The sequence below is a fragment of the Bos mutus genome, chromosome 3 (assembly GCF_027580195.1).
Source record: "Bos mutus isolate GX-2022 chromosome 3, NWIPB_WYAK_1.1, whole genome shotgun sequence".
Lineage (NCBI taxonomy): Eukaryota > Metazoa > Chordata > Mammalia > Artiodactyla > Bovidae > Bos > Bos mutus.
This window is the reverse complement of record NC_091619.1, coordinates 51,932,675-51,953,232: the sequence shown is the minus strand read 5'-3', so window position 1 is coordinate 51,953,232 and position 20,558 is coordinate 51,932,675. Positions and strand designations below refer to the sequence as shown.

Genomic DNA, 20,558 nt, shown 5'->3' with positions numbered 1-20,558 from the left:
CAATTGCATAACCTGGCATTAAGTTACCTAGGATTTCTGTCCTGTCTGCTTCAAGAGACATCCAAGAATGGTGATTTCCTAATGTCTTCTTGTTGAAGATATGTGAAATCTGGTAAGTGTGACACTATACCAATGACATACTCCAAATCACTCCAAAGTGATTCTGGTGTGTAGCCAAGACTGAGAGCCAGCGTCTTGCATAGTTGTACAGAAAGGGTGGGTATTGACACCTTAGAGAAGCTTTGAAATATTAGTGGCTGACAAGCACACACTTGGTAGTTAAGTTAAACAAGGAGCTTTAAGGATACATTTGTGTCCTTCGAAGATGATGACCAAGACAGCAGATGGTCCACTGTGCGGCCCTTAGTGCTGCATGAGATACTACATCCTGGACTGGATGGTGTGAGGGGACCATCCTGTGGTCCATTCTGAATGCATAGTGACAGTTACACCAGCCTGTGGAAAAATAAGAATAGAGACAATGCAGCAGGCTTTTCAGTTTTAATTTTAGTGCTAAGTTTATTTAGTTGAAAGGATTTTTTAAAAAATCTTGGTTGGGATATCTTGCTTACTTTGATAGGTTATGAAAGACTGGTGATGATTTGTCTTTGGTATTATTTCTTCTAAAATCTGGCAATTTTATGACAGTCTTCTTTTGAAATTTTACTAGTCTGTGATATCAAAAGTCTGGGAATTACTGCCTTCCTGAGATGTTTGAGATGTCCGTTTCCTCCTCTTAACACCTGCTATTGGGAAAAGAGCACACATATTGATGTTCAGTTCTATCGTAAACATTTCTTAAAAAGCTTTTTTACTTTCCTTCTCTGCTTGCTGGTAATAGTTAGGAACTTTGCCAGAAAAGACTTCACTTCCACAGCAACCCATAAATCCCATTGCTAAATCTCAGCATCAACAGATCACCAAGACTGCAGTGAAGTCTACAAATCTGGGAGGAGGAAGGAGAAGTGTAAGACAGCCCTCCCCTCAAGGGTGTCAGCCTCCAGGAAGCTGCCTCTGCCGAGCTCACTCAACGGAGACCAGACACATTCATGCTCTTCACATTGGGTGTGAAGTACCATCAGTCACATTCTCTTTACAGGTTGTTCCCAATCCAGTTCTAAGAAATGTTTAAATACTCAAATTCTTTCGAAAATGACCCCTGTGATTCTTGTAATAATACCCTACTTCATAAGCTTTTAAGATCAGTTTATTATCATCTATAACTAGTTTTTTAAACTTAGGTCAAGAGTTTATGGAATACTCCTAGGTAATAACAACCATCATTTATTAGGCATTTACTGATAATTCCAAACCCATGCCCTGGAATTTACATGCATTCTCATTTAATCTGCAAAACAGTCCTGAGTGGAAGATGGACTTGTTTCCACTTTAGGGATGAGGTAACTGAAGCGTGAGAGGTTATGTGATTTTCCCAAAAAAAAAAAAAAAATCACAAGAAGTGGGGCAAGTGGAATTTGAAACTAGTCTTTATTTCAAAGCTCATTCTCTTACGTACAGCGTTCCTCTCATTTCTCTTAGGTTTGTTTTTCTTCATTTTATAATAATGTTTCTGTTAAAAAAGAGAATCTGATTTTGAGTCGTAAAGAGACCTTCCTGCTCCTTGTTTATGGACCGTATCTGAAGCACGGGCACACAGCTGAGAAGAGGGGAGCTGTGAGCTACCCTGCTCTGCAGGCCAGAGCTCTCATCAACACAGTGGTTTTAGAAATACCAGCCTGTCAGTAAAATGACTTGAATGAAAGTTGATCCTGGAATTGAGAGGGTAATTTAAAATCACTTGTTTTGGTGCTTTCTCTAGCCCTGTTCTCTTTTATCATCAATATTGGTAATAGAATGCCACTTGTAATAGCACACCAGTGCCCTCCCCCTAATTAGATCTGACTCTACAGGACTATTGTACATAAACGTAGAAGGATGTAGCTACTGTTTGGAAGGTGTGTTGTGCAAAGGTTTGCTGAATAAATGCTATCACAAGTATATGCAATTAAAGACAATCATACCCATATCCTCTGAGTTAATAATGAATCAATAAATACCCATATATTTATGTGATATATATATAGTCTGTTTCATTCATAGATTTATTATGTTCAAGTATAGTCATTTCAGTGGAGTGAATTCACTCTGAGTTTCTACTTTAATGGTTTTATTTTTCATATTAATGTTTAGCTAATAATAAAGTACGAATTGTAAAATGGTCTGCAGTGTTACACAGCTTACACAACAAATCCTCTTCCTACATGCACACACCACACATACAGCCTTTCTCTTTAACTTAGTGCTTATCAAGTATTTCTTTACTATGGGACATTTTCCTTTTTACTTAGTTGTAAGTTCTTTTCCTTATGAATTATACCTGGAAAATTCTGTACCAAGGAGAAACTTTATAATTCCCCCTGTAAGTTCTGCGCTAACCAGAGAGAGAGTTGGAGTTGGATATTAGCTATGGTCTTAGGCATATACCAAACACTGCCTGAAGTGGGCCTCACGTGAGGTGACTTAGGCACTTGGTATTCACCTCAGGGTAGAGTGATGGGGATGGGGGAGTGGGGGCAGGCCTGGACTGAACCAGAAAATGCAGGTCCTGTAAAGGGGGTCCTGTTCAGCCAGTCTATTCAGCAGCCAACTGTTGCCATATGGGAATGTGGGCCAGTCTTGACAGATCTTCACTGGAAGCCATAAATCTGGATTACTTAAAAATCTCCTGATTTTGAAAGATTGGCTAAGCTCAACATTTGAAAAAGAACTTCCTGCAGACCCAATAAAATAGCTTTGTGGGTTGGATAGAGCCTGTGATCTTAGGCCTTTAGAGATAGATAGCTCTGTAGTGGCCAGGTAAATGGAAGCAGAGGATTCAACAAAAAGCATAATACACTTTTAAAAAGTTGAAACAAATGAAAACTTGATGTCATTGTTTTGTGTAACCCCCTGCCCCTGCCTTCCCCCGCCCCCACATACACACAGAAAGCAGAACAAAGCAAACCAAAATCCCCATACTTGTCAATGTAATAATTTCTGCTCTTTAAATTTGATTTATTATATCCAGAGTAGATGTATTTGATGGGGTTTTCCTTCTAAGGAGTAATGATTGAGGGAGAAATATGTAGAGTACGGGAGCAAAGCAGGTAGAAGATACAGCTGTGGGAGGCAAGTGGCCCTAGAAATACCGAACACAGAGTAAGAGCCGCTGGAGGTGAAGAAAGATCATCTATCCCAGAAGAGAAGAGGAAGATTTCTTTGTATCTTAGAATTGATTTGGGGGGTAATAGGAGAGAAATGAGAAAGAGGAGTCCTTACCTGAGAAGGGAAAATTGTGATCTGATACACATTTAGAAGCAGTGCAGAACCTCTGTGGGTAGACGGGGGCTATTGTCTTGCCATCCCTCGTGTGCACGTCAACTCGTGGCTTCTGCAGAAGGAGAATTGGAGTGTAAATGAAAGGAGAATATCGAGTGAGGAAAGGAAGGGGGATAGAACAGCTGGCATCATAAAGTAAACCAGGAAAATTGAAAATGTTTCCGTTGTACAAACCAAGACTCTTCCCTGCCCCTCTCCAGAGCACAGCATTGTTTTGAGGGGTTATGCATGATGGCCTCCAGCTCCGAGATGGCTCTGGACACCAGCTTGCTTTGCTCATGGGGAGTTGGTGTGCTTGGCACCACTTGACACTGCCCTCACAACCCTTCCGTGTGAAGTTGGTGGCAGCGGGGGCCACATCTGCTCCACCAGGCACGCTGCTTGGAGACCATTGTGGGCTGTGTTTTAGCCTTTCTTTCCCTGAGCAAGACACAACCCCAGACCAGTGCTGTGACCCTTCCTTCTAGTGCTGCTGTCTTTAAGTTTTATCTGCTCTTTTGGGGAAAAATCCTTCCATTGTTTAATCTGTTGTATATACGCCCTCTCTGAAAGAGAAGAGAGGTGATTTTTAGCAGAGCTCTGTGTCTAGCTGAGTCTAGACTTTTAGCCTGAAAGGGGATTTTTAAAATCATTTTTTCCCTCAGTCATCCCAGGGATAGCCCATTGTTCCTGGAATTCCAACATTTTATGGGGAAGATAATCTTTTGATTCATCAGGTTTTATCCCAGTCCTTAGGATTGTCATCCCAACGTGATCTGGACCATGTCTTTCTCAACTAGTATAACTTTAAATTTTTAACACTTAGGTTGCTTTCAGATATAAAGTGAATTTAAAAATTTTCCCCTTCGTTAGTTAGCTTAATGCTATAAGTGTCTTGTTTTTTTCCTCAGTGTGGAAGCCTGTTTGTAGTGTTGAGAAAAATGGGTGCAGATTTACTTGCACCGTTGCTGGGAAGAAGGAAAATTCTTTAGATTCCACTGTTTGTTCTTCCAGGGACTCTAGTCCACAGATGGAAATCCTGGAGGATCCTGTCAGGAAGTGAAACTTGTGAATAAATCTTTGTGCTGTTTTAGGGCATTATGGATTAACAACTTGTCTAAGAAATCTTCTTTAACCTTCTAAAACACACTTAAAAAAAGAACTCAATCATGGAGACTAATCTATTCTGGAAATAATAATAGGAAGCACTTGCTTGTACTTACACGTGCCTGGCACTGTTGGAGCACTTTATGTGTTTTTAGCTCACGTACTGCTCACAACAGCCCATTTTGTAGCAGAGGATGGCAAGGCCCAGTTCCCCGTCTGGCTGCACTTTCCCATCTCTGGGAGCAGCCAAGGGACTCAAGACCTCAGAGCTGGAGGTGGCAGAGCTGTGATTGGAACCCAGGCATTCATGGTCTGAGGACTGTATTACAGCCTCTTGTACTCTTCTCGTGGGCTTCCCTGGTAGCTCAGCTGGTAAAGAATCTGCCTGCAATGCAGGAGACCCTGGTTTGATCCCTGGCTCGGGAAGATCTGCTGGAGAAGGGATAGGCTACCCACTCCAGTATTCTTGGGCTTCCCTGGTGGCTCAGATGGTAAAGAATCCGCCTGCAATGTGGGAGACCTGGGTTCAATCCCTGAGTGGGGAAGATCCTCTGGAGAAGGGAAAGGCTACCCACTCCAGTACTCTTCTCTCGTCAAGGATCTCAAATAAGTCTTAGAATCTTCTTTTGCTTTCCCCCTCACTTCACCTTTATCAAGATCAGGGTTTGATTAAAACAAAAGGAAAAAAAATTATACTCCTTCCCTAACACTTCATCCCCAAACCAAATGAGCAAACAGCATGGTCAGTAGATATTTTCCATCTCGGCATAGAAACTAAAGGGTCTTCCTGGAGTCCTGTCCTGAGACACCGGATTGATCCCTCTAAAGGCTGCAGGTGGGGCCTCCTTGCTGTGACAGTCCTCATTCTTTGCACCAGAATTGTTTTTAAGAGGACAAAAACGACCTTACCTTTACAACTTAGGGATTGGGTGAGCTTCTGAGAATGTTTTAAAAATTGTTTTCACACTTCATAAAGGACAGTGGGAAGGGCCAAGGGTTTGGAGCTTAGAGGACTTGAGTATTGGTCCTGTCACTTCCCTACTGACTGGACTTCTTGGGACTTGGGTTTCATCCCCTGTAATTGGTGGAGAGGTTGATAACAGCAACAGGATTGATTGTGTGGGATAAGCTGCATACTACACGTGATGATGTTTTACCGACAACAGTGGCCATGTGTATTGGGCATTTGGGAACCAGCGTGTTCTTTGTGAGTCTTGGAGTCTCTCTCATGGGTGGGTGGTGATGAGCTGGATGCCTGGGAGTTATTGGGAAGGTTGGCGTTGATCTGAGCTTCTCTCCTTTCCTGTTCCCTCCTTACCTGTGTTCCAGAGTGACGATAATGTGGGTGTCAACTCAGTTTCTGGCCCAAACTCCTTTTCCTTGGTTTTCCCCCCTCCTACTTTGGGCTCGCCTCCAGTTTGCCTACAAAGTGCTGTTTGTTGTGAGGGTGAAGCAGGCATTTCTCTGGGCAGCGACACTGTGGCTGCAGGCAGTTACTGTAGTTCAAAGCAGAAAGCCAAGCTGGAGTAGGAGGGACAGACAGGGCTTGTTCGTTAGAATTTTGTACATTGATTTTTGAAGGAAAGAAAGGGGATTAAGAGATGACTTCTCAATAGAAATGTTATGAAATGCCCTTCATAACAAAATTGGGCAAGGAGAAAGGGCTTTAAGAAATTTTAAGAAATCACTGTTTATCACTTTGAAAGCAAATGCTTTTTATTTATTTATTTTTGAGTGGAAGCACATGCTTTTGGAGCTCTTCTGTGATGTGTCTGTGATGTATTCTAGTAGGGAGGGAAACAAAAGTTGATAGAGAATACTAACAGCTATCATCTTGGCACATTTTATGTGGTCTGCATTGGGCTGAACACATTTCTTGTTTTATGCTCAAATTAGTCGTGAAGGTAGGGCTCCTTCTTTGTGGCTCCCATTTCAAAGATCATAAGATTGAGACTTATAGTGTTTAAATAACCTACCAGCGGTTACAGTGCTTGTGAGTAACTGAGAAAGTAAGCTTTGAAGCTGTCTGACTCTCATCCATGGTATGAGAAGTGAGTGAGCTCCGTGGCCTGCTCTCGGGGGGAGACCAGTCCACAAGCACTTCAGTGTCATTCAGTGCAGCATGCGGTATAGGCTGTCATTTGTGCACGAGCTCACTTTTTGGACATTTGCTCAGAGGAAGGGGAGACTGATTTTGGCTGGAAAGATCAGAAAAGTTTTCACAGAGAAAAATAGCTTGAGCAGCCCGGACTTGAATGATGAGAAAGATGGTGACTGGTAGGGAAAGAGTGGGTAAGCTGAGGGAACATTAGGGCAGTGAGTGCCAAAGATGTAAAAGAAGCATGTGATGTGTTTGGGGAATGGTGCAGTGACAGAGTGAGGGATGTGGGAGCCAAGGAGGGCAGAAAAGTAGTTTGGGACACATCACAGAGGGCCTCAAGTGTCCTGCTAAGGAATTTGGACTTCATTCCGTTGCCTTTGAAGGTTATTCCATTAAAGCTTCTTGAGAAAGGAAATCATTTAGTCTCTATCGTGGCTGGTTCTGGTGGCAGAGTCTAGAAGGGAGTAGAATGTCTGCAGCAAAAGTTCCCCAACCAGACTACAACATAGGGTCGCCTGGGAGTTTCTTAAATGTATAGATAATGGGAACATCCCATGCTACTGGCAATCCCTCCTGCCCTAGACATAGTATTTAAAAGCCTGCAGATGATTCTGAGTGCAGTCAGATAAGGGACCTCTAGCCTTTAGCTCGGAGAAGGCAATGGTACCCCACTCCAGTACTCTTGCCTGGAAAATCCCATGGACAGAGGAGCCTGGTAGGCTGCAGTCCGTGGGGTCACTAAGAGTCGGACACGACTGAGCGACTTCACTTTCATTTTTCACTTTCATGCACTGGAGAAGGAAATGGCAACCCACTCCAGTGTTCTTGCCTGGAGAATCCCAGAGATGGGGGAGCTTGATGGGCTGCCGTCTATGGGGTCGCACAGAGTCAGACACGACTGAAGCGACTTAGCAGCAGCAGCAGCCTTTAGCTATTCTGAGGCCAATTGTGAGTTTGTCATCATATCATCACGTGTCATCAATCTCATTTTTAAACCTTAGGAGGGGGCCAGTAATCAAACCTTGGAGAATATCTGTTTAGGTTTTATCACTTGCTTGTTATTCTGTATATATATTAAATAATCTCAGAATGTCATCATTTTCACATAAATTTCCCACCCATATTGAGAATGCACTATGTATGGCTTTAATCTTCATGCCTTTGTGTTAAGTCCCCTACCCCACCCCTTTCTTTAATTTCAAATGAAATGGATCATGTAGCATTTCCTTGGTGACTGTCCCTTCATCGACAGTCTCTCATGAGTTATGGGGTCCACTGTGTGGGGCATGGTTTCTACAGAGCTAATAGTTTAGTTCTTCAGTCTCTTAGGAGTTGAATGAAATGATGCTCACTTGTGCATTTCCTGGGACCTAGCGTGAATTAGGCCTTTTTTTTTCCCCCCAAATGTCTTGGACCTCTCCTACTTCCGTTTCTTGATTTCTAAATCTACCAGGAAGGCAAACAGTTCTACCAAGGGAAAAGCAATTTCTCAACATTAAAAAAATTAGAAATAATAATTTATGCTTAAAAAAATAATGTTAGTCCAAGTTTTTTGCTCTCTTCCCTCTTCCTTCTCCGCTGTTCTTTATCCTGCCGTGTGTTTGCAAACCATTCTCATGACCTTCTGCCGGAGCGGCATATTTGTAGCAGGGCCAGATTATACATACACTACTGACTTTTTCATCTGACCTCTAAATTCAGCCTCTGAGCCCCTTCATTTCTTTGAGTTTTGCTAACAAAGTCTTCTCGTTGAAAGGAATATCATTTCCCATGGAACCTTACTGATGGTCCATGCAATAATAGGATCATGCTTTTTGAAATTCAGATGGAAGGTCCTAAAATCTTAAACATATCCAGTTTACTGTTGCTTACTTTACTTAGTTCAGTCTTGGCATTTCAGGTCCAGAGGCAGTTACTACCCAATGGGCACTCTCAGCCCCTCCCTGAAAATTAAAGGGAGCACAAAAATAAAACCAAACTTCTTGTTTTTCTTCACCTCTCTGTTAATTTAACTGAGTCAGTTGGCTTGCCCTCATTTGCCCTTTTCACAGCTCCCAAATTAATGGTATGTGCAAATTTGATTATAACAGGGTGGACAATTCCTAAGTTACTTTTGACTACAAACTGAATACTGTTCCTTGTGGTTCTTTTCTTCATCACACTGGTATATATAACCGGTGTTTTTCTTTCCAGCCTGCTTAACTCCTGTGTGGATCTGGTAGCCACTTAAGTTTCAGTTGATTTGGAGATCCTGATTGTATGGGACACTGTATCAAATGCTTCATCAAGATCAAAGCAGGGGGAGTGCACTGCATTCCCTCCCCGTGCTCATTCAGTTGTGTTGGAGGCAGGCAATCCTGGAGCCTTAAAATCCAGGATTCTGGTCAGGGTAAGGAAGCAGCCCTTCTTCCCAACTTTACTGTTCTGCAAATATCTTTTCCTTTCTTTCCATGATTCATTTATTCAGCAACATGTAGCAGGTGCTATATCCCTGACCCTGCCTAACCAGTGGTTACATTCTTGCTGCAGGAAAGGAAACCTCTGAGCCTTTCACTTCTCTTCTTCTGCCTTATCATGGGAGTATTCCCCATGAACTTTAAGGCTGGAGAAGGCAAGTCCAAGCCAATTGTGTCTCCTTGGTTGTAAAATGTGTTGGTTAAAGGTAGATTCTCTGGCTGGCTAGGCTGCCCATGGTCTGGTATTTGCTAGGTAGTATTACTTTAGGCAAATTATTTAATAGCTCTCTGTCTGTTTCCTGGTTTGTAATATGGAGGTAATGGTAGTTCTTGCCTCAAAGTGTTGTCAGGAATAATTGAGTCAGTACGTGTAAAGTGGTTGGAATTTGTTTAGCTAGGTTTAGTTTAAAACTTGATGAATAATCTTTCAAAAGTTTATAATAACATTCTGGATTTTCCAGGCACTTTGTTTCTCTTTCCTGCTGTTGGCCTTAGTCACGCCACTACAGGCAAAGGAAGGGAAATGAAGATGAAACTGTCCAACTTTGCCACCTTGTAAGGCTCCATTTTAATAGATAGTTGAGAATTGATATATCAGTAGACAGTGATGTGTGTGACTTCTTCCCTATCAGCTCACCTAGTGCTAGTTCCCAATGTGTAATTGTGCAGATATTTAGGTATTTTTAAAATCCTTTTAAGAACGTTATTGTCTTAGTAATAAGTACTATATTCATTTGACCTGTTAAGACAAATTATTTTAAGTTGTTGGATTCTTTAATACATTATTTTTAAAGGATGCCCAAAGAGAATTTTTTAAATATTTTTTTAATAAGGAGGCAGAGATACCCACTACAAAAGATGAATAGACAAAACATGCCTTCCAAAGAAAAATATCTTACAGGACACTGTTTAGTCTACACAATACACATCATGATCAACAGTCAGTAAATAACTCAAGGCTGTTCATGCTCACAGTCTGTGCCAGGAGCAGTTTAAATACTTTAACTTATGTACAAGTATTTGCATCTAAGCTAAGCCTTCATGGTTCCTTGCTAATCTTTCATATTTATACTCACTAAATCACAGTACATCAGTCATTGTGACCCACTTTACATATATATTTGCATTCTAAGTTGGAAAAAATGTATGAAGATTTTGTCCATTACAATTTGACCAGTGGATCTTTTTTATTATTTTATTAAACACTTGTCAGCTGCAACCTAAGATCAGATTAAACCTGATTTATATTGACATATTGCTAAAAATCAGTTGCCCGTTGCAGAATACATTTATAGTTTACACTTTCAAAAAACTTGGCAAGGGGATGAAGTCACAGGATGTAGTTGAGAGAGAACATTCCACGTTGTGTTTTAAAAGTGAGAGTCTTCTGAGGAAAGGATGTGTAGCACAGAATAATAAATCCACAGCCAAAATGCACCTACTCATGTCTCCTCAAGAGGAAGAACAGACCCAGGGTGAATTTTGGCTCCATTACCTACTGCTTTGAGAAAATGACTTAACATCTATGAGCTCTGCTGCTTCTAACGCGGTGGTAATGAGTCCTCCCTGCAAAGGCAGTTCTGAGAATCCAGTGAGGCAGTGCACCTGTGGGTCCTATGTAAATAGTACTAATTCTGCTCAAAATGTGTGTGTGTTGAAGTACACATACCAGCTCAGGCCTGTAGCCATCCTGGCCTGTGTTTCTGACTTGCAGCTGGGTCTCCCAAGTCAGGCTGCAGGTGTTCTAGGTAATGCTTTCCTTCTCAGCTTCCTTAAAGCCAGGGAACTCTGTGCCCAAAAGGGAGCCTAAACCATCTTGCAGGCAGACTTTTTTTTTTTTTTTTTGCTGCATGTTTGCCATGGGAAATGATACTCTGGCTCCTTGAAAATGGCTAATAACCCTCTGTGGGTAAATGCCAATCAAGCCAGCCAGTTGGCTCTGAAGACGTCTTTCTTGAAAACCAAGGTCCTGGTCTTGCAGAGGCTGGGAAGTGAGTGTGAGTGCCAAAAAACTCCTTCCCAGAAGAGCCTGTTGCATGTGCTACCCTGGAAGTGGAGACAGAGACAGGGATGCTACTGTGAAGGCTGCTGGTACAGGCGGGCAATCTCTTAGGTAACCAGATGGCTTGTCATGTTTCTTTTTTTGTTTGCAGAAAATCCTGTAATAATGGCCAGGAATCCTCACACAGAGAAATCGCATAGCAGACATTTTTAATTGTCAAAGTAAGGACTTCCTCTTTGAAGATGAAGAAAGATAAGGAACATCATTTTTGGATATGAGTTTATCATCTCCGCCTCCACACCCGTTAGTCCTGAGGAAAGCGGTCTCTTGTCACTTAATTTGGAGCTTCAAAAATGGCTTTCACACCCTTGCTGTATTCATCCATGGATTGTGGTACTTAGGGAGTGGAGACTTGAAAAATTAACCTCCAGTATTCTTCCAGAATCAGTTTTATTTTTTGTGGTGTCATTTGTGCCTACCCAGGAGCATTTTTTCCCTCTTTTTATGAGGTTGTTGTTTTAATATTTTTTTCCCTACTTAACAGTGGCAAGCAAGAAACAATTTCCATGAAATACAGAAGGAGCAGGAGAATAGCTGAGCCATGGGAATGTGCGATATGATGCTTAGGCCTTGTGATGGTTAGGATACATATATGTGGGGAACAGATGCAATCTTAGGAGTCTTGCATTATCCAGACTATGAACTTTGGGATCCATACAGCTTGACTTGAGCATGTTTCCTTTGCTTTGTCTCAAGAATTTAATTTTTCTTTAGAGGTTTTTCCTTCAAGGCTCTTAGATTAATAAATAATAGCAATGAAGGCAGGGATACCAAAAAGTATTTCAAAATAGAATTGTATCCAAAACATAGTAATTATCATTTTTTATTTTTTTAATGAGAGAGAATTGAGAGAAATTTGAGTTAACTGCTCTCTGTCCCCCTTCTCTCCCAGCGGGTACTTTGTGGGAAAGAAATATCAGGGCTTTTGGACAAAACATTAAGTTTGTGAAAAGAAATGAAAAGTGGACAGGTCAGGAAAAACAAGGGACTTCAAGAAGGAAAATGACAGCAGCAGAGGCAGAGCTGGACCCTAAAAGGATGCTAAGAGCCCTCAGGAGGTTTTTTAGTATTAGCCCTCATGACACTGTGCGGACCTGAAGGATGGGAAGGCATCTGCTTCTGCTCAACCCCTCCTGGCACACTTGAACTGCCCTTGGCCTTGACTTACCCACTCTGGAGTTCCCAGAGGCTGTGCTGCTGAGTAAGGTGGCAGGGAAGGGCAAATGAGACACAGTTCACAGAAGACAAGACAAGAGCACTCACTTTCTCCCTCACTCTCCCCCTCAAATGTCTGGGGTCTCACTGTTGCCACGATTCTTAATCTCCTTTTAATACATACTCTTTCTTGGCTTGTCAAGAGGCTAATAGCAGCATGCTATTGACAGGTGAGTGTGAACTAAGTGCTAAAACAGAAGGAAATGAAAAGAGAGAATTTCAAATTTCATCAAGAGTGGAGTTCATGCGTGTTTTGTTCATTTTGTGTGGGTGTGGTTTTTGTTTGTGTGTTTGTTTGCCTTCGTCTTAAAAGAGCCCAGTTAGAGTAAAAGAATTCAGGGAACAAATATTAGTCAGCAGATTAGGTTCTGAACTGAGCAGACTTTGTACCTTGGCATATAAGTGGCTGTCCCATAACCTTCTGAACTTTTGCCAGTGAATGGTTCTGAAAAGGCTGACAGAGCCAGTGGTAGATAATGGTAAAGAGCACAGTGTCCTTTGCTTGAGTCATCAAGGTACATATAATTCAGGTGGGTAAGGAGCCCAGCTAGTGTGATGGAGTGATAGTACGGACTTGCAGGCTCAGTGGGAGACAAAGGGATGGATCATGGATAGTCACTGGGCTTGATTTTTCCCTGAGAATTCATGATTGTTTTGAGAATTAGAGTGTAGAGGAAGTGGCGCAGACTTTATACTTAGAAAAGACCTCTCCACTTGACTACTTTTTAGCTAAGACATCGGGATAGATACTTAACTTTTCTGACCCAGTTTCCTCAATTGGGAATGTGAGAATAGGACTTTTGCAGATCTATTGGGAAATATTAAGATTTAAGGGAGTTTAAAATGAGATGCTAACACTGAGCAGGAGCTTAATGTCCATCAGTTTCTTTCTACTTCAGTCAAAATTGAACTTTTCATGTAGAATAATCATTCATTATATACTATTCTCCATGTTGAGTTTTGAAGCGAGAATAACTTTTATTTAAGCCATCACCTTGATGATAAAAGAAGCTGTTGATCAGAGACAGTGCTTTAAGTGCCTGGCAACCTGATGGATTCTTGGGCAAGGGCAAGCACGGTAGGGATGAAATTGTTCTCACTTGCAAGCCCAGAAGCTGGGCACTGAACGCTCCTAGAGCGGGCACACTCTGCTTATGGCAGATTCTTAAACAATTTGTTAGCAGGACCCTGAGGTCTGAGTGAACTCCGGGAGTTTGTGATGGACAGGGAGGCCTGGCCTGCTAGATTTGTGGGGTTGCAAAGAGTCGCACACGACTGAGCCACTGAACTGAACTGAACTGAACTGAGGTTCACCTAAGTTGGAGGGTAACAAAATGGACATAAACCCAGAATTTGGGAACTGCTTAGTGATTTGTACACCCAGAGAAATACTTGTTTTTTGGAAGAATGCACTATATGCATTCTTCACTATATGCTGATCTTTCATGTGGAATTGGTATACATAAATATTAGGGCACTGTGCAGCTAAGGGTCTCAGTAGAGAGGGAGCCTAGGAAGACAGAATACTTTTTTTTTTTTTTTTCCTTCTTTTTCTGGCAGTTCGTGTCTGCTGCGGGCACGTTCTCCCGTTTGAGTCAGCCAGGCGCAAGACAAGTCTTTTCCCATCCTGAAGCTCTTTAGGCTGCTGAGCTGGAATAGATATACGGGGATGTGACTCTTAAACTTTAAAATCCAGCTTCCTCTCCCCTGGTAAGGATTGTCGGTCTTTATACCGTCCCCTCGTCAGATTTCCACCCCCCACTCCCACCCCCGCCCCGGGGGCGGGAAGGAGAGGAGTGGAAAGGAGGAACCCCTAGGCAGGCAGGCAGGCAGGCAGGCGGACGGCGTGGAGTTGACTTAGGTAGCGCGGGGAGGAGAACCCAGGCGGGGACTGGAAACGGAAGGGCTGCCAGCGCGCCGCGGGCGAGGCGGCCGGCAGGGGGAGGCCGGGCCGCGGGGCGGCCACCTCGCGGGCCGCCGGGGTGGCGGGTCGCCCGCCGAGGAGAGTGCTGGGGGCCGCCGACCGTGCGAGGCGGGCGGCGGCGGTTATGCAACCCGCAGCCCCCTCGGCCGCCCTCCCTGCCGGCCTGCCTCCCTCCCTGCCTCCGCTCGGCCAGCGCTCGGATCTCTCCCGTTCTTTCTCTCCCCTGTGTGTTTCAGACAGGAAGTGCACGGCCGTCTGTAACGTGCTGCCGGGTCCCAGGATGGAGGAGTGAAGCCCCCGCCGCATCGCGCCGGTCCCAGCTCGCGGAGCCCGCCAGCAGCCAGTCCCCGGAGAGGAGAGCGCCCTGAGGGTGCAGGGTGGCCGCCTGGTCCAGGTGCGAGGCCGGGTCGTGAGCCCGCGGGCTGGGCGCTGGGCTGTCACTCAGCCGATCTGCAGCTCCGTGCTGCAGCCTCACTCGCGTGCATTTTCTACATTGTGCGCCCCTGGCTGCTTGCTTTTTCGGAGGGTCTCTCCAAACTCTGTGGCTGTGCTGCCTGCGGGGTGCAATGGACACAGGCGCAAACGCGCGCGGCAGCACGCGGAGCCCGGGGACCTACCCTGCTTCCTCACCCACTCACTCTAGGCGGGAGCTTTCCAGGCAGGACTGACTGTGCTTGGGAGGCTTCCTGAGTCCTCAGCTGCCCTCTCCACCCTTGCCTGTCTTCCTCCTGCCGCCTGAAGCAGCGGCTCTTTGTTCTTCACTTTGTTCCCTGGGCCGGGAGTTATTAACAGTATTGTGAGTGGGTGGGGTGGGGACCTAGGGGAGAAAGAGGATGAGTTGAGGGTGATGTGTGAGGTGGAGAGGGAAGCAAGAGTCCTGGTGTCCAGACTCAGAAATCCTACTTCTTCAGCCAGTGGAACAGAGGAGTCCAGGCTCTTTGCTTTCCATTCTGGGAGAGCCAGACTGTCAGGACCTAAGGGAATTGGTGATGCACACACACACACCGGAAAGGTAGTGACCAGGAATGAGGGGCAGCTAGTTGTGAGATGTTTAGTCTGGTGTCTGGTTTGTTAACTCCAGTCGTGGTTTCTTAGCCAGGCTCCCTTACTGACACAGAGGTACTTTTAAAGGTAGGAGCCTGACATCTTTATTCATTAAATGCCATTTTTCATCAGAGTAAAACTGAGAATGAGTTTTCTCAAATTCACTAGGTAATTACAATTCACATGCTTGTCTTGCTCCGTCTCAGAAGTGCAGAGGTGAAGAACAAAATGCTAGAGCAAAAGTTGGTTTTCTGCACAGACTTTCTGCTTCTTCATTTCTCTGGCAGCTCCTCTCTCCAGGGACTAAATCAGATGGACTTCTCCCCACCTCCCCTCCCCCGGTGAAAGCCCAGCCTTGTTTTCCTGCCTTTATTTATCTGTCTGGTTGAATTCCAGCCTTGCAGAGGGACACCAGGGGAGGTGTGATGGTTGAGGAGAGTCAGTTTGGTAGGAAGATTGTAGCCTCAAGTTAAATGTTTGAATGATGTTAAGCCAGTGACATCGTCTTTTACTTTCTTTTGGAAGAAGGGATCCAAGCAAATGACTGGAGGGAGAAAAAGGAAATTCCGCAAAGAGGGGTCTCTTTTTGTAGCAGGGAGGGAAAATGCACAATCGCAGTACTGTGTACACTTAGCCCCTTCATCATATTGGGCACTTGAGCTTCCTCGGAAAGCAAAGCCTAAATTCATGATGTTCTATGTTCATCATACCCGCCCCCCCTCCATGCTGAATTTTTTATAGTAAAACATATTTATTACATAATTGATTTTGCTTTGAAAGGAAAATCTTTGGTAGTTTCTCAGCCTGGTAAATTTGTACTTTCCCCTCCCTTCCCCTTTGTTTTTCTTTTTAGCAGCATTGAGGTAATTTGAATTATAAGATCCCATTATTCCAATAATCCTTCAGAACTTTAATCTCTTAAAATGCAGCTGCTTTGAGCATTGTGATATTATCAGTAATTGGTATAACTATGTGAGCATTAAGTAACCAAGATACACTATGAGCACTGAGCAATTAATTTTATCTTTTTTTAGATAGATGTAGACTTCTTAAATTTGATTTTCATATGTCTGTGTTTGTGCCTCTTCTTGCCAAATGCGTCATGAGATTAAAAGTGAAAACAAGTCATTAAGAGACTCTTGAAAGGAAAGACCTGTTCAACCATTTGTCTCTATTTTTTATACCCAGGTATACTCTTGGCCCTCTGGTTCATTAATTTACTTGAGGACTTTCCTCAGCATCTGTCATTCTGTTTCAGGTAAAATAGAACAGCCTTTGTGACCTCTCAAACTTATCCCCTACTTAGGAACAGGATTTATTCCCACTCTAGTGGAATTTAATAATAACTAAATAATAACCCAGGAATAATAATATGTGGCCTTTAGATCCTCATTTTCTGTTTGTTGTTGTTTAGTCAATAAGTCGTGTCCGATTCTTATGACCCTATGGACTCCTCTGTCCATGGGATTTCCCAGGCAAGAATACTGGAGTGGGTTGTCATTTCCTTCTCCAGAGGATCTTCCTGACCCAGGAATCAAACCCAGGTGTCTTGCATTAGCAGGTGGATTCTTTACTGCTGAGTCACCAGGGAATCCCCCTATTTTCTGTTTGCTGCTGCTGCTAAGTCACTTCAGTCGTGTCCGACTCTGTGTGACCCTGTAGACGGCAGCCCACCAGGCTCCCCCGTCCCTGGGATTCTCCAGGCAAGAACACTGGAGTGGGTTGCCATTTCCTTCTCCAATGCATGAAAGTGAAAAGTGAAAGTGAAGTCACTCAGTCATGTCCGACTCTTAGCGACCCCATGGACTGTGGCCTACCAGGCTCCTCTGTCCATGGGATTTTCCAGGCAAGAGTACTGGAGTGGGGTGCCTTTGCCTTCTCCGTATTTTCTGTTTACAGAGAGCATTTTTCTCCATTTCATTTGTAATGTATTTTTTCTTCTGACAGTCTGAAACAGGATTCATTTATTCCATTTGATGGAGAGAAGAAACTGAGGCTGATAAAATGTGACTTGTCAATGGTCATAGTAGTAAATGGACATGCTGGGACTTGAACAGGGGTCTTAACGATTTATAACGCTCGGCTCCCTTGAAATCTGGAAAGTTGCTGCCTAAGGCAGAGATGGCAGTGATGATTCAGATGATCTTTCACCTTTCTAAAGGAGAGCTGATAAACACTGACTTGAGATTAACTTTACCTAAATCTTTAGGTCTTTTCCCATTGCTCTCTACCCAGAGTTTAAGGGGTTTTATTGTTTTGTTTTTTTCCATCTTTTACATTTACACTTCCTCTGTGTTGGTGACTAGATTTAGCTGTGTTTGTATCATTGTGACTTGCTTTCTGCTGCCAAAATTCTAATGGCAGGTTTTAATTTACAGATATCTTGTCAGGTCCTAGTTTGAAAGGTCAGATTAGCATATATTAACTTCTTAGAATAAAAAAACACTTCTGGTTTACCCTTAGGACACAGTTTACATCCCAGAAAAGAAATGATAAATTAATAAACGATGTATATAACTCTCTCCACACCCCATTACCCTACATACATTATGACTACCTTACATAGCCCCCTAACCTCTCTATCCCCAGTTCAGGATAAGTTACTGAAAAGCTTATATTATAGAAAGACGTGGCCAAATCCATATATACTTTATGTATTAAATATTTTTGTAATACTCCCTAGACAGAAATGTTTATTTTTCTTATTTTTGCAGTGTTTAACATTGAGGCTGTCTTTAGCTAGGATTTTTATGTTACACTGAGAAGAATATAAATTAAAATTTGGAGTACGTTTTCACTGGGAAATGCTGGATAAAATATGTATTTTTTTTCTCTTGAACATTTTGAGTATCTGTAGTGATCTATATCTTCCCTTTGTAGAATTGTGTCAGAGTATCAGGAGAAGGAAGAGAAGGTGGAAGAGGGCGGGAGAAGAAATAAACTGAGTGATCTTTTCTGTTTTAAGGGAGAAATGGAATGATACATGTATATTTTCTTAATACACAATGCACTGCCATTTCTATCTTTGAACGGTTGCGATGGCTTGTGAACTAAGAATGAAAGGGTAACTACCTTTGATGTTAAATGCCAAGGGAAAGTTTATGGTCAGGAGAGGACGGGGAATGGAGATAAATGTACATTAGGACTTTCAGTTTTTTGAAACCCTCTCTCTTTTTCCTTCATGTCTATTATAAATACAAACTGTCTTCAGTTAGAAATCGTGAACTTTAAAGCAGTGGTTCTCAACCCTTATAAAAATTGGGACACTTTTATTAATACTAAAAGGTTTTAAAGATTTTTGCTTCTTTAGAGTTTTCTTCTCGTTTCTGATGATTGCTAATTTTTAGTGACAAAGTTACTATTTAGTATTACTTAACTGGATATGTATTATAAAGAACGACCACAGCATCTTCCATATTTGTAAAATAGTGGTCCATGTATGAGTGAGACAAGGGTCCAGTATACAGACCTCTGCCAGGATCCTAGAGCCCATAGGTTGGAAACTGAGGACCAAAGTGAAACAACTGCTCCAGGCTGAAAATACCAAAATGGTAACGTATACACCATGTTAGCCATCAGGTTATAAAGATTCCCAAGCAGAATTTTTCCTCTTTGTTGAATGTTCAGTAGCTGATGTGTAAAATCCTGCTTTCGATCTGATCTTGTTTCCAAGTTAATTGTTTTCATGGTCAAGCTTTGAGGTCCTGCAGTTACTCAGTCATGGATAGCTAGAGTTCTAAGCGTTCTCCCGACATTGTCCGACATGTGTGTGCGTGTGTGCGTACCAAGTTGCTTCCTCATTTTTGACTCTGCAACTCCATGGACTGTAGCCCGCCAGGCTCCTTTGTCCATGGGATGCTCCAAGCAGGAATATTGGAGTGGACTTCCTTGTGTTTGTGGAGTCAGGACTCTGACACTAGTCCCAGGGTCATCACTGTCATAGCTGCCATCAGAAGCAGCCTTATATTCATTTCCCAGGAGCTAAAAGAGACTTCCTAACCTTAACCTTTGGACTTCAAGGAGATCCAACCAGTCCATCCTAAAGGAGATCAGTCCTGGGTGTTCACTGGAAGGACTGATGTTGATGCTGAAACTCTAATACTTTGGCCACTTCATGTGAAGAGTTGACTCATTGGAAAAGATCCTGATGCTGGGAAGGATTGGGGGCAGGAGGAGAAGGGGACGACAGAGGATGAGATGATGGCTGGATGGCATCACCAACTCAATGAACATGAGTTTGGGTAAACTCCAGGAGTTGGTGATGGACAGGGAGGCCTGGCGTGCTGCGGTTCATGGGGTCGCAAAGAGTCAGATACGACTGAGCAACTAAACTGAACCTTAACATTTACAGTTTTCAATAAGTATATGGAAGAAGAGAGATAATTTACCCTGTTCTGTACTGGGAAAAGCTGACATCTAAGTTTATATTGAATCTGTCTCTCTGGTTTTCATGTCTGTTGCTGAGGTTTTGGTGTTCTAAGATGGATTAGGCAGGACACCACAATCTATTAGGGTTAGTGCATGATGCACTTTTTTCTGATTTAAAAAAAAATCACTTTCTATTTATTGAATGCTTTACATGGATTATCTCTAATCATCCTAGTGTGGTGCAGGTTGGGTATTATTGATGTTTTTTATGTAAAGAAACTGAGGCAAGTGGAGACTGTAACTTACCCAGGTCTCATGGACAAGCTTAGGCCTGGCCTTGGATCCAGGTTTGTCCATGGGGTCGCAAAGAGTCGGACATGACTGAGCAAGTCACACACATACACATACACACGCTAAAACATCTGTGTCATTAGATCTGCTTCTTTCTCTGTCCTTAACCTCATCTGTAAAGAGAAATGAGAACATTTTATTTAGTCTTACCTACCGTTTTAGCTATAAAGAAAGCTGAGCGCTGAAGAATTGATGCTTTTGAACTGTGGTGTTGGAGAAGACTCTTGAGAGTCCCTTGGACTGCAAGGAAATCCAACCAGTCCATCCTAAAGGAAATCAGTCCTGAATGTTCATTGGAAGGATGTTGAAGTTGAAACTCCAATACTTTGGCCACCTGATGTGAAGAGCTGACTCATTTGAAAAGACCCTGATGCTGGGAAAGATTGAAGGCGAGAGGAGAAGGGGATGACAGAGGATTAGATTGTTGGACGGCATCACTGATTCAATGGACATGAGTTTGAGTAAACTCCAGGAGTTGGTGATGGACAGGGAGGCCTGGTGTGCTGCAGTCCATGGGGTCGCAAAGAGTCGGATATGACTGAGTGACTGAACTGACTGACCTTTTTAGCAAAG

The 20,558-nt window shown here is 43.1% G+C and overlaps 1 protein-coding gene across 7 annotated transcripts in view; it reads left to right on the top strand.

Moving 5' to 3' along the window:
• LRRC8D (leucine rich repeat containing 8 VRAC subunit D) overlaps positions 1 to 20,558 on the top strand; it is a 131,103-nt gene that overhangs the window by 6,493 nt on the left and 104,052 nt on the right. The window contains exons 1-2 of one of the 7 annotated variants that reach the window (XM_070367725.1): positions 13,904 to 14,008; positions 14,459 to 14,616. The exons of 3 other annotated variants lie outside the window; for them this stretch is intronic. The gene's annotated coding sequence lies outside the window, so the exon portion shown is untranslated. Of the gene's footprint in view, positions 1 to 13,903; positions 14,009 to 14,054; positions 14,160 to 14,458; positions 14,617 to 20,558 lie in introns of those variants that run through there. 3 more of the 7 variants (XM_070367723.1, XM_070367721.1, XM_070367722.1) reach the window with 3 other exon arrangements.